The sequence below is a fragment of the Macaca nemestrina genome, chromosome 7, assembly GCF_043159975.1.
Source record: "Macaca nemestrina isolate mMacNem1 chromosome 7, mMacNem.hap1, whole genome shotgun sequence".
NCBI lineage: Eukaryota > Metazoa > Chordata > Mammalia > Primates > Cercopithecidae > Macaca > Macaca nemestrina.
Window position 1 is genome coordinate 148,762,095 of NC_092131.1, and position 14,603 is coordinate 148,776,697.

Consider the following 14,603-nt stretch of genomic DNA (forward strand, 5'->3'; position numbering starts at 1 on the left):
TTAATTTCGCTACTGTATTGCAGTTTTTTCATCAGTGAACTGGGGATAATAATAGTATTCTAATAGTGTTGTGAGAATTAAATGAGATAATGTATCCACAAACCTTCTATCCGAGCCTGGTACATGGTAAACACTCAACAGATAACGTTGTTATTCTGTGCTGCCTTTCCCTGTGAAGGCATTGAGCCCAGCATACCTTTTATTTATGTGTCCATTTTAAGTAAACACAACCATACAGCAAAGTATTCAGATCATAAGTGTATAGTATGATAAATTTTCCCAAAGTGTACAAAATCACACGGTCTCCACCCAGATAAAGAAACAGAACTGTACCAGAACACCAGAAACCCTTCTTGCCTCCCTCCCAGTCATAATCCCCCCAATAAATGGAGCTACGAATCGAATTTCTTTCATGGTGTATCAATTTTGCCTGTTTTTCAACTTTATATGAATGGAATCATGCCATATTTATTCTTTTGTATCTGATTCTTTTTCTTTTGAAGTACTATGTTTGTGAGATCCATTACTTGTAACAGCTATTTATTAATTATCATTGCTGAGACACTGCATTTTCTTATTATAGACACAAAACACTAGTGTCTTCTAAACAGGTATAAGGAATGTACGAAGTAAGTTGTTAATTAAAATTGATACCAAAGTTGGGTAATGTTTACTTTAAAATTTTATTTAAATTAGAGATCATTCACTGAGCAAGTCTCAAATTCTCATTATCCAGATGGGAAAACTGAGTTCCAGAGAAAGTAAATTGTCAAGTCCAGGATCATGGAGTTAGTAAGTAAAAATTTAAGACTGAATGGAAAGATAAAAGAATAGAGGAGTCTGGATGTTGGTTTTAGCTGGAGCAAAACAAAGCTATTGCAACAATGGCATAGCCATCTTAATTTTTGCCTCTTTGATCCACTGCTTGTTCTGTGTAAGAACCAGTTACTTGGCAGCCCAAGCATTCCTTCAACAGTGTTAAGTGTTCCAGAGCCTGTTGCTATTCACAATTACAGAGCAAAATGGAGCCCTTCTTTTACTTAACCACCATTTTATATTCTGAAGACTATAAATATCAGTTGCCACTTAAATGTAATTTGACTTTTCAAAAGAAAAAGGGGTCTAGTCAAACAAAAGAGTTACTTTTTCCCCATATAAATGTTATCTGATGACAGCACCAGCGTTTGTCACCTCCACAATGACATAAGATGTTCAGCATTTCATCAAGCATCTGAATTTCATCCCTGTGGCCAACTTTAACTCAGTTGGTTCATTAAGTAGTTGTCATGTAATTTCAGTCATTAAGTTTGATCATATCATGTTCATGGCATCACAGTTGCTCTTCAGTATTATTGAGTTTACTTGATACTACATAATCTAGTCTTAGAAAATACCACACGGCAGAATTGAAAAAAAACAAAACAGAAAAACTTTCTCAGTCCTGGCCAAAGATGAAGCACACTTGGACAGCTGTCAATGAAATGAAGTCCTGCACCTCTGCTAGTTAAGCAGAAATCAAATCCCTCATATAGAAATAATCTTCCTTGCAGAGGGTCAAGAGAAATGTGCAGAGCCCACCAGGGATGGGAAAAGCTGTGCTCTGAACCTAGATTTATCAATGACACAACCTCTAACGAAAAAGACTAAGTACAATATACATGGGCTCCTTTGCTTTCTTCACTCTATATAATCTGATTAAAATTCTCTATAACCGCGAAACCCAAATTGGAAAAATATATTATCTGAAAATATGTTTATTACTGATGTAATAATTTAGTTTCTGTGTTGCAAGTAAGGAAATCATTTATGTATTCACACTTCAATGCTGTTAAGTGTTTTTACTTTGTATGTTTTCATTTTCATGCTTTCTGTACTTAGTCTGCAACTCTCATTCTATAAAAATTTTCTCTTTCATACAAATGGCTTTTTTGTATGGCTTTCTCCTATATTTTTCTATGAATTTGATGTGGCAATGTAATTTCAGATTTTGAAACTCCTTTGTTCTTAAAAATGTATAATTTAGTTCCTACCTGTTTCCAAAAATAATATGAAGTATATTTTGGAACTTCTGGTATAAAATACTTTCCCCCTCTCTGATTGGGTAGTGGACCATATTTGCTCATTTCTATTCAGACAAGAAATTAATTAATGCAACCAGATAAATACAAAGAATACAACACACACACACATATTTTGAATACATTATGTGTATATGTCTGTGTGTGTGTGTGTGTGCGCGCGTGTGTGTGGATGGAGGAACAGATGGATGGATGGATGGATGGATGGATGGATGGATGGATGGATGGTTAGACAGATAACTACAAAATTGCTACTTGAAGCAAAATGAAGAATAAACAAATTGTGAACAATTAGCTTGCATTAATCAGCTTATATGTGTCTAATTTAATGTAGTTGTTAAAATTATGAAATAGCCCAAATGCCATTGCCACCATCTCTAAATTTGGGAGAACAGGTCTGTGTGAAAAATGAAATGACTATAGAGTTCACAGCAATTACAAGGATTAAAACTAGGGATAGCCCTTTTGGTTATGATCAAAGAAGGAGCCTCATGTGTGCTCACTAAGAAAAGAATTGTTGATCCTATAGTCACAACGTGCTCTGCCCCTTTCCCTTTCACACACATGCCATTTTCTGATTATAATTTGAATTAAGAACAATCAGTTTTTGGAGTTAAGGAAAGGAAAAGTCCCCTAATACCCACCTAGGACATATCTATAAAGCATGATTATGATTCTATTGATAATTTCCCAATCAAATAGGTTTTTCTGGCCTGTCATCATAAGAGCTGATTGCCATTAATGTCAAAGCAATCAATGGGATTGATGTTATTGCAGGCATCTTAACAACTGAATTGGATCAACCATGCATGCGTGTTCATAGATAGCTCATTGACTGGCTGTTATTGTGGCTGATAAAACCAAGTCAGCTGGAAAAGAGCTCTTTCAGTCTGGTCTTGTACACAAACTTAAAGTCTTTACTGCGGAACCATCGAAGATGATTTGCCCTTTGAATCACTAACTGGCCTAGAGGGATTATGGCCACAACAAGAGGCTGAAGCACAGAGATTCAAGTAAGAGAGCAAATACACACTCAAAAGGATTCAATGATTGGCTAACTAGGGCTAAATTAGTTAAATTCATGGACATTTTCATACTCTTTCGGTGGCGTGGTAGTCAAGAGAGAGAATGGTCTTTCATTCTCTTACAGGAATGAAGCACATCAAGGAAGCATATCAATCCAAGTTAGTGGAAGAAATTTTGCTAAATGCCCAGGTCCAAGCCTTGTCCTACTGCAGAAGCACCTGGTAGGGACAGAGATAGGTATTGAACTGTTTAAGTCAAAACAGATAAGATACACTATAGCTGCCATCCCCAGAATGCTGTCAGACTATTCAGGATGAGGAGGCATTTGGATATGTGCCAGGCCACTCACACTTAGTCCTAGATATTGGAAATGGACTTCTCTATATAAGGAAACATGTGTATCATAGTTATACAAGGGAGTAGTCTGCCGTTTTCACACCAGTGCACCTTTGTGTCTACCAATCATCCCAACAGAAGTCCTAAGTATTTGAGCTAATGCAGAGATTGAAGAGATTAAGTAGAGGGTTGTGCACAGACACATTAAGGGGGCAAGATCTACCAGACTGGGTGACAGACTGGATGGGGGTACAATGGAGAAAATGTGTCTATACTATTAATTACAAAATTTCTTGAGTGTGCTTCTACTGAATCAAATAAATGTTTAAAAATACAACTAAGTTGCCTTCACCTTTTTTGAAATTTGACATTTAAAAACTGACTTTAGTGAAATCATGGGTGAGAAGAGATAGTATTGTTTTGTATGCCTTTCATTCATTTATTTTTCATGTATTCCTTCATCAGATAATTACTGAACACCTATAATGCACCAAGCATAATGCTGGATGGACAACCCAGATTTATTTTGAATGGATGATACCAGTTTGGTCTCTACCCTCACAGTGACGTGGATCAGAGTCATTTGATGTGACAGAGATACAGACATAAATAGTACATGCACCTGTGCCATTTTCATGATTACCTACAATGATTACCTACAAGAAATCATATCTAAAATTTTATTTTATTTCCAATGCCCCGAGTTCAACACCTCAATATGAAGGAGCTACGATATGCCAGAATCTGTGCCAGAGATGAAGCAACGATAAATAAACAAGATACTTTTGAACATTAATGAGTGCTGAGAAGGCAGCAAGACAGGATGAAGCAACATCAGTGGCAGGGCAGGCAGCAAGGGACGCTGGTGTGAAGGGTCATCGGGGTAGAGGTGACACAAAACAGAGACCTGAGCAACAAGAAGAGAGAGGCACTCGCTAAGCATCTGGGGGCAGAACGTTCCAGGCAGAGGGCACAGTAAGTGCTGAGGCCCTAAGCTGGAAATGAGCATGGAGCCTGTGAGATACCAACGGTCAGTATGAGCAAGCAAGAGCAGGGTGAGAGCGGAAGCCAAAGAGGAACCCAGAGGCCAGAGCATTTCGAGTTTCTCGGGACATGGTTAGGAAGGCAGATTTCTATTTAACACACTACTTTTAGAGCAGTTTTAAGTTTACAGAAAAATTGAACAGAAAGTACAGAGCTCTCATATACCCCCTCTCTTCCCACAGGCAGTCTCCCCATGATGAACATCTTGCATCACAGTGATACATTCATTGCAACTGATGAACCAATATTCCTACATTACTATTAAATGAAAGTTGTTTGTTTACACGAGGGTTCACTCTGTGTGTTGTACATTCTGTGGATGTTGACAGCAGTATGATGACGTATATCCACCATTATGGTATCACACAGAGTCACTGCCCAAAAAGTCCTCTGTGTCCCGCCTGTTCATCCCTCCTTCCCTTCTCCCTGATGCCTGGAAACTACTTATCTCTTTATTGTCTCCACAGGTTTGCCTACCTTTTTGGCACCAGGTGCCAGTTTTGTGGAAAACAATTTTTCCATGGATGGGGGTAGTGGGGGATGAAACTGTTCCACCTCAGATCATCAGGCATTATATTCTCATAAGGAACATGCAACCCAGATCCCTCAAATGCACTGTTCACAATAGGGTTCATGCTCCAACAGAATCGAATGCTGCCACTGATCTGACAGGAGGTGGAGCTCGGGTGGTAATGCTGGCTCACCCACCACTCACCTCCCCCAGTTCCTAACAGGTCACAGACTGGTACCGGTCCCTGGCTCAGGGCTTGAGGACCCCTGTCATAAAGTTGGAATCATATGGGATCATGTAGAATGTAGCTTTTTCTTACTGGCTTGTATGAGATGGGGAGGCACTGGAAGATTTTAAACGTGATGCGGACTTACAGTTTTAAAAGATCCCTCTGTCTGCTGTATGGAGAAAGTACTAAAGGAGAGCAAAAGCAGGAAGCAGGTCATTGTTGAGGGCCACTGTAGTTACCCAGAGTTGCCAGATGGTGCAGTCTAGGACAAGCATGGTGGCAGTGAAAATAAAGAAATTGGACAGACTTGAGATATATTTTGCAGATGGACAGGATTTGCTGATAAATTTGATGTATAAATAAAGGAAAAAGGTGAATTTAGGTATTCAACTTGAGGAGGTGGGTGTATGGTAGTGCCATTTATGAAAATGAGAAGATTCAAGGCAGAACAACAAACCAGGGTTGGGAGGGAAAGTTAAGAACTCTGTTCGACCATATTTTAAACGTTGAAATGTTTGCTGGCTATCCAAGTGGAGAAATCAACTAGGCTGTCAAACATACAAGTCTAGAGCATAGTAGAAACGTCTGGCTAGAGATACAAATGGGGGTGTCATTGACATATAGGTGGTAGTTAGAGCAATGAGTAAAGGCAGCACCTGTGGAGAAAAGTGGAGAAGATGAAGAGGACTGAGGGCCAAGCTTCAGAGAAGGAAGCTTCTGTAAATGCTTTTAGGAGGAGGTAGGATTCAACAAATTAAAGAGTGCAGAAGCAATTACTTGAAGCCTTGTTTTGTCTTGCAAATATATTAATAGTTTTGTAACCCATGCATCATTTGCAATAGAATATTTTAATTTTGTGATTTGACCTTCTGGAAGGTGTCAGAAGCTCACAAATACACCTCTAACTGAATCCCGGTATAAAACCATGTCAGAGCTTGAGCTGGAGTCCAGTGTCCTTTTATTAAATTATAGTTTTGCTCTTTAGCTACTAAGTGATGTAAAAAGAGGGGCTGGCCCATGCTTCAGCTGTGCATCTGTTTCTGTTGTTCTTCAACAGGCACTAAGGGTGTCATAGCCCCTTGACCAGAGACAAAAAGTCTAGAACAATCAAAGCTAATAAAAAAGAGGCTATGCTATTTAACTGCTTTCCTGCCTACCCTGGACTTTGAGTTTCCCTCCTGCTATGGAGTTCAGCAGTAAGCATTTTAATTTAGTCTCTGACTCTCATTTCATCTAGATCTGTTTCTGGCTTCCACTGTAGTGTGTCACGCAAATGATCAACTCTTTCCCCTATATTGCAGCTGGAATTAGACAAATGCACTCACTGTGCTCCCTCACGTGGGTGGTTTCTGCCCTTCTGCTGTGGTTCCTACAAGGATGTCTATTAATACCCAACAGAGGAGTCAATTTGACAGTTAGATAGTTAAGTCTGAAACTCAGTGTCGAGTTATCCCCTCATTCCTGGGTGTGTATCCTCTCAAAACCTCCACCACGATCTTAACCCCTGTGGTCTCTGACTCTCTACAACACAGGATGTCTCAGATTGGGCCCTCTCAATGAGCTCCCCGTGGTTGAAGTAAACTAATTTACCTCGTGGGAGTCTCAGCTGACTTCAATCTCAAGGTTCCTCTTTACTCGCTACTGAAATTGGTTACACTAGGGAATTCTCTCACACTGCACTTTAGGGATCATAGAGAAGTTGAAATGTGTCTACTCAACAGATCTTTTCAAATGGCTCTTATTTGAGTTTTCTCTCTCTCCTATACTTTCTTACCATTTTGTACCTCTTCAAGTTCTCCCCTAAAGGGAACTTATATTATAGTTATTCTTTCCTTTATCTTTATCCTTGGAGAAAAAATATCTTACTATCTTTGTAATTTAATGAATAATAACTCAATAATATATCTACGTAGTACATTATACATTGTCTCCACTTTTAAAGTTTAATAAAGGGAAATACCACTTAAAGAGAAACTAAAGAAATGAAAGCAATTAAAAAATCTTTTGAATGCTAATTGCCAATGCAAAAGACAGATTTTTATTTGTAATATAAATGAAATAATTTATAATACACAAAAATACTTTTAAGTATTGTATTGAAAATGAATATACAAAAGTAAGAAAATGTTATGGAATCCCTGGGCTTGTGATTATGACTCCTGGGGGCCCTCACCCCACAGTGTGAGGAGAACTGCCTGACCCTGAGGGACCTCATCTGTGGATTCCCAAGGACCCTTAACTCACACTGGGCCTTCCCAGTGTGAGAGGAACCATGAATATGGACTCTAAGGGAGCTTCATCCCCAGTTCCAGGAGAACTACCGAGAAGTGAAGTCAGCAGAGGACCTGGGTCTGTAGACTCCTAGGGTTATATCAGGAATAGCAAGAACAGGACTATTAGGAAGAAATTAGACTTAGGTTAGTGCTTCCCAAATTTCTGCCAATTGCTGTGTTAGGTTCTGAAACTGCTGAAGTGAATCACATATATCATGGACTTTGACTTCATGGAGAATGTGGTCTAGAACACTTTCTTCAAATGTGTTCCCAACTTAAAAGTCTGGCCTATAAAAATATTTATCTTTGTTTAACGAAGTCTTTTCCAAATGCGTTCAGTCAAGTAACACCTCTTTCTACCTCTTTACTTTGTAGCATCACCTTCACAGTTTTTGTTGTATTGATATGGTTTGGCTGTGTCCCCACCCAAATTTCATCTTGAATCGTAGCTCCCATAATTTCCTCTATTGTGGGAGGGACCCAGTGGAAGATAATTGAATCATGGGGGTGGTTCCCACATACCGTTCTCATGGTAGTGAATAAGTCTCATGAGATCTGATGTTTTTTATAAGGGGTTTCCCCTTGGCTATCATTCTTCTTGCCTGCTGCCATGTAAGATGTGCCTTTGGTTTTCCTTCACCTTCTGCCATGATTGAGAGGCCTCCCCAGCCATGTGGAACTGTGAGTTGATCAAACCTCTTTCCTTTATAAATTACTCAGTCTTGGGAATGTCTTATTAACAGCATGAGAACAGACTATTACAGTGAGTAAGTTCTCCCGAGATCTGATGGTTTTATAAGGGATTTCTCCCTTTGCTTGGGTCTCATTCTTCCCTCTCCTGCCACCATGTGAAGAAGGACTTGTTTGCTTTCCCTTCTGCCGTGATTATAAGTTTCCTGAGGTCTCCCCAGCCGTGCTGAACTGTGAGTCAATTAAACCTCATTCTTTTATAAATCATCCAGTCTTGAGGATGTCTTATTATATCATGAGAATGGATGAATACATGTATCAACAGACCTTTATTGTTATTGTTATTGTTTAAGTCTACATATTTTTATTACTGAAATAAATTGTATTTCAAAAGAAATTGTCTTAATATAAGTTAAGCGTACATGTTTCTAATATTCACTCTAATGAACATATGTTTAAAATGTTCATTATTCTATTAAAGTCAGCTTAAGTAAATCACTTTGGGAAACCGTGGCTTAATGACAATAGGCTTGGGCTTTGGAATGAGACAGGACTGAGTTCAATATTTGTCTTTACAATTTATTAATTGAGTGTCCTTGAAAATTTACTTAACTACTGTAATCTCTAGGTTTCTCATCTGTAAAATGGAAATACTAAAATCTATCTCAGAAGACTCATTGAAGGTCAAAGGAGATGTTGTATGTAAGGCAGTAGCCACACTGCCCACTACAAGAAAAGGCCTAATCCTGTGGTCACCACTGCATTTTTTAATGATTCAGTTATATTATTTGAATAGGGATGGTAAATGAAGCTCCATCTGGCCAGTGCTGGGATCCACAATTGAATAGGGAGAAAGTGCCCAGAGATGAAGAATCCCTGGGGGCCGTCTCCCAGGAAGGGTCTCAAAGGAAAATCATTCGTTATATCCGTGTTCTTAATTTTTCCCCAGAACTTGAGTCTGAAGGATTTTAATATGAATTACTACAAAAGGGGGTGGGACAGGGTCTCTCTTGGCTAAATACATTTGGCAAAGACTGGGTTAAACAAAGAGATATTTTCTATCAGACTTTTTGGAACCTTTACAACTAATGTACAATGAGAATCTTTAAAAGGGACAATTAATACATAGTACTTCACTTTCCAATGCATTTTTTTTTTAAAGAAACCCCTATGAGATTAGGTTGTGAGGAACACATTTGAAGAAACAGTGTTCTAGACAAAATCCTCCATGAGGCTAATGTCTATATATGATTCACGTTGAGCAGTTTTAGTACCTAGCCTGTGCTTGGGACCTGCAACAGTTTTGTGGAGTGAATTAAAGGAGAAACAGATGAATAAATATATGAATGAATAAAAACTTTACCAATACTTTACAACTGTATCAAGGGAAAGCCTTGATTCATGCAAATAGGAAAGTACCCCCACTACTTTCCTAAACCAAACTGAGAAGATTCCCCAGTTTTGCAACAAAGCTGATTTCCAGATCAGAGGACACCTATTAGAGATTTTCACAGAGGTGTCAGAGTCAAACCCAGCAAAAAAAAAAGTGAGCATTAAAAACACAACATTGAAGGAAAATGTGACCTAAATCACGAAGCAAGAGAAGGACTATGATAAACTAATAGTAGACTTAGATGGGCCTCCGCACCCGATAGACGGACTTAAACAGGTGAGGGTGGGAACAGGGGCAGCCTGAAGCAAGGTTCACCTCAAAGGCTTCATGGAGGTTTTCTCAGTGAGAAGGGCTGAGAAGGAAGTCAGTTTGCAGCAGGCTTACAGTGAATTTAAATTTTATCATATTTCTTGGCCTAGAATCTTGCTCCCCTATTGCATTGCTGTTTGAAAACATCTTGTCAAGAGATGGTTTGGGGTTTCATCTCTAGCATTTCCTAACTCAAAAAAAAAAAAAAAAAAAAAAAAAAAAAGGAAAAGGAAGAGGTAAAGAAAAAAAGAAGAAAAGATCAATGATATACAAAGCAAAAATGTAGATTACTCCCAGTCTGTAAATTTTACCTACCAGTTGCCCTACAGATGTAATAAAAGTGTCCAGAATTCACAGGAAAGTCACCAAGAACATGAGGATCTGCCCTATGAGAGGACAAGCTCTTTGTTTTCTTTGTTTTCATCTGATAGAAGCATATGGCATCTAAATGATTGTCAGAAGCTCTGAGTGTAAGTCTTAGTTCTGTAAAGTTCAAGCTGTGAGGTCTTAGACCATTCGACCTCACTAGGCCTCTGATTCCTTGCTAGTGAAAGAGAATATGGACTGCCTGCCCTGCTGTCTTCACATGTTCACTGTACACATTACACAATCTCTTTGTACATACTTCTCTTAGAGAACATGCCACACTGGATCATTAGTATTTGTGCCCTTGTCAGTCTGTGTGATTAGATTCTGAGAATGTGGAGATTAGGGTTGGAGCTTTGGTTAGCTCTGAAATCCCAGTGCTCAGTAATTGTTTATAAGATAAAAGTCAGGGTATCAGTCAAGTTATTTAAAAGCTGGGTATCTGTCTTAGTCTATTTGGGCTGCTATAACAAAATGCCATAAAGTAGGCAACTGATAAGTGACAGAAATTTATTTCTCTCAGTTCTGGAGACTTGGAAGTTCAAGATCAAGGCACCTGCAGATTCAGTGTCTGGTGAGGTCCCACTTCCTGTTTCATAGAGGGCACCTTCTCACTGTGTCTTCACATGGTAGAAAGGGAGAGCTATAATAGTTTCCTGGGATCTCTTTTATAAAGGTTCTAATCCCAATCATGAATGATCTGCCCTCATGTCTAATCACCTCCCAAACTCCCCACCTCCAAATACCATCACCTTCAGCATGAGGTTTTAACATATAGATTTTGGGGGAACACAAGCATTTAGAATGTAGCAGCATTTGTGCACTTTTAATAATATCCCTTAACCTCCTGCCATCCCTATGCTAAAAGCTGGCGCTGGCAGAGAGAACTTTGAGTGCACACTGTGGTGGGTCAAATGGTGGTCCCCAAAAAGATATGTCCAAGTCCTGACTCCAGTCCCCATGAATGTATTTTTGTTTAGAAAAAGAGTCTTTGGCTGGGCGCGGTGGCTCATGCCTATAATCCCAGCATTTTGGGAGGCCAAGGCAGGCAGATCACCTGAGATCAGGAGTTCGAGACCAGCCTGCCCAAAATGGTGAAACCCCGTCTCCTCTAAAAATACAGAAAATTAGCTGAGCATGGTGGCAGGTGCCTGTAATCCCAGCTACTCGGGAGGCTGAGGCAGCAGAATCGCTTGAACCTGGGAGGGCAGAGGTTGTAGTGAGCCAAGATTGCACCATTGCACTCCAGCCTAGGCCACAAGAGTGAGACTCTGTCTCAAAAAATAAAAAATAAAAGAAAAAGAAAGAAAGAAAAGAAAAGAAAAAAGAAGGCCAGGTGCGGTGGCTCACATCTGTAATCCCAGCACTTTGGGAGGCCAAGGCAGGTGGATCAGAAGGTCAGGAGTTCAAGATCAGCCTGGCCAAGATGGTGAAACCCCATGTCTACTAAAAATACAAAAATTAGCTGGGTGTAGTGGCAGGTGCCTGTAATCCCAGGTACTCGGGAGGCTGAGGCAGGAGAATTGCTTGAACCCAAGAGGTGGAGGTTGCAGTGAGCCGAGATAGTGCCACTGCACTCCAGACTGGGCAACAGAGCAAGACTCCAAACAAAACAAAACAAAACAACCCACAAAGAAAAGAAAAAGAGTCTTTGCAAATATAATTAAGAATCTCAAGATGAGATCATCCTGGATTAACCGGGTGGGCTCTAAATCCAATAACCAATGTCCTTGTAAAAGGCGGAAGAAGAGAAGGCCATGTGAAGACAGAGGCAGAGAATGGAGTTACGCAGTCACAAACCAAGGAAGACGTGGAGCTGCTGGAGGTCAAAAGAGGCAAGGAAGGTTCTCCCCTAGAGCCTCCAGAGGGAGCACAGCCCTGCTAACACCTTGATTTTGGACTTCTAGCCTCCAGAACCCACACAAAACATAAGCATTCATTCAAATATTTGTTGAATGAATGAATGAAAATCTCCAGAGGTGAATAACACACAACATGAATGACCATGCCCCAGGTATAAAGAATAAACTTCTATTGCTTTAAGCTACTAAGTCTGTGGTAATTTGTTTTGATAGCCACAGAAAACTAACACAGTCCCAAAACTTCAAGGTCGGTCCCTGCCTGATCTGAGTCACTGCAGAAGCTCCGGGGAGCGCAGGCCTTCAGAGGCCATGGGGCCTTGTCACCAGGCAACCGGGGCCTTTGGAAGCCCAGTTTCCCTGTTGTGAACACAGGTGATCAAAGTTTCATTTGTTGCTTTCGACCACCAGCCTTGGAGAGAGTTAGAAAGCAATGGGGGAATTCAGAGTAATGTGATTTGTCATCCAGGGAAGTGACCAGATGAGAAGTCACCAATTATTGGCTTGCTCAGCAGAGGGAAATGAAAAATAATTGTTGAAAACATGAAGGCCTCCCGAAACAGAAGGGCTCTCATTTGTGAGACACCAACCTCTGAGGGAATTTCTGGTGTGAAATTGCTTCCCTGAATATTATTAGAAAGGTCCGTGTTCATTATAATTTAAAAATGGCAAAGGAAAATTACGTTATATGGATTTTGTGTGACTGCCTTTTGGTTTTCATTTAACATTATCCAAACAGCTCATGAGTGGTTAGTTGAGTCCCTCTAAGCCTCAGTTTCTCCATATGTAAGAGAGAGACAACAGTAGTACTTATTTCACAGGTTTTCGGTAGAAAGAAGCAAGATAATTTTTATAAGTGGTTAGCACAGTAATAAGAGCATAGTATTCAGTAAGAATAGTCATTATTATCACTACTGCTGTTGTTGTTTTCTATGCCGGCATACAGTGAAGCAAAAGAGCAAAGTGGTTAAGGCTCAAGCTATGAGGTCAAACAGTCATGGGTCTGAATGCCGGCTGACTCTAGCACAGACAAATAATGTAATATTTATAGAAAAAAATCACTAGGCCTCTATATTCTCTTCTGTACAATGGAGATAACAATAGAGTTATTCATCCAAGCCATAGATTTGCTAAGAAATAAAGTGATAGGTGTAAAGCATCTAACATAACAGCTGGTTGCATGGTCCTTCATGTTGTATGTCTTTCACCCTTAGGGATTACACTTCATCCATTCACTGATTCGACAAATATTTTAATGAGTGCTTATGCTTTATGTCTGACAAGAACTAGAGGTTTAGCAATGAACAAGACAGTCACACTGCCTACTCTTCAGGAGCTTACCTGCAAGTAGGGGAGACAGGCATTAGCTAACCATGAAATAGGTGGAGATGATTGCATATCACAAACCCTTTAGAGACAGTGCTGTGTTTTTTCAAGAGGAAGTTAATAGCATGCCTGCCTGCCAGAGGTATATTGTATAAACTAAATGAACCTGAATGTTGGCAGGACCATTTGCCATCTCGTCTGCCCCCACAAAAGGGAAGACATTAACTGTAAACTCGAGTGGCAGGAAGGGAGGAAGAGAGATGATAGGGTTGCACCAGGGAGCCATTAGGCATCTGCTGCCTTCCGTGAGATGCTCAGATCTTTAATGAGGTTCTAGACATAGGAACTATCTGAGGGCAAGCGAATTTTCTTTTGATGGAAACCAGAGAAGAAGTAGCTTACATCTTTACATCTAGGTTATGAGATACTGGGGGACAGAATGCAGAATCTTGACTGCACACTCCAGCCTGGGAACAGACAGGCAGAGGGCACAAGAAGAGAAAGAGTGCAATTAGGGGTTAGCCCAAGTTTAGCCAGGTCTTCCTGAACCAAGATGGATTCTAACCCCATAAATGAGTTTCAGGCAATTAATTCTTTAAATATCACAGTGATCAAAGTAGGAAAATAGAGAGCTGACATGGCAAGAAGTGAAGGAAAAGCCCCTAAGGAGGTGACACGTGAGTCACGATGTGAATGCTAAGACAGGGCCAGCCCCACAGAAGCCTCCCAGGCAGCAGGAGTAGCAGCAATAGCTCAGGGACCAGAAGGAATGTGTTGTATTAGAGGAACTTTGCAGAGACCAGAGTGAGGATGGGGTGAGCAAAAGACAGTGTGATATGGAAGGAAACTGGAGGGATAAGCAGGGGTTTCTGATGAATAGACTCTAAGGGAGGACTTCTTTGAGATCTATAGAGGCCTGTGCTCTTTGGACATTTAACAATGATGACATGTCAGAATAGGGTTATAAGTCATGATAAACTGCAATATTTACCTTTAACAAATTAACTCTTTTGTCACCCTAAGATTACAATGATATGCAAATGTGCTATTTACAACATAATAGAAAGATTTATTTTTAAAAGTTGATTAATGCATACTGCACTATAGGTTGCATGGTCTGGTAATGGGACACATGTTTCAAGATAGATCGTAAATGCTTTTCC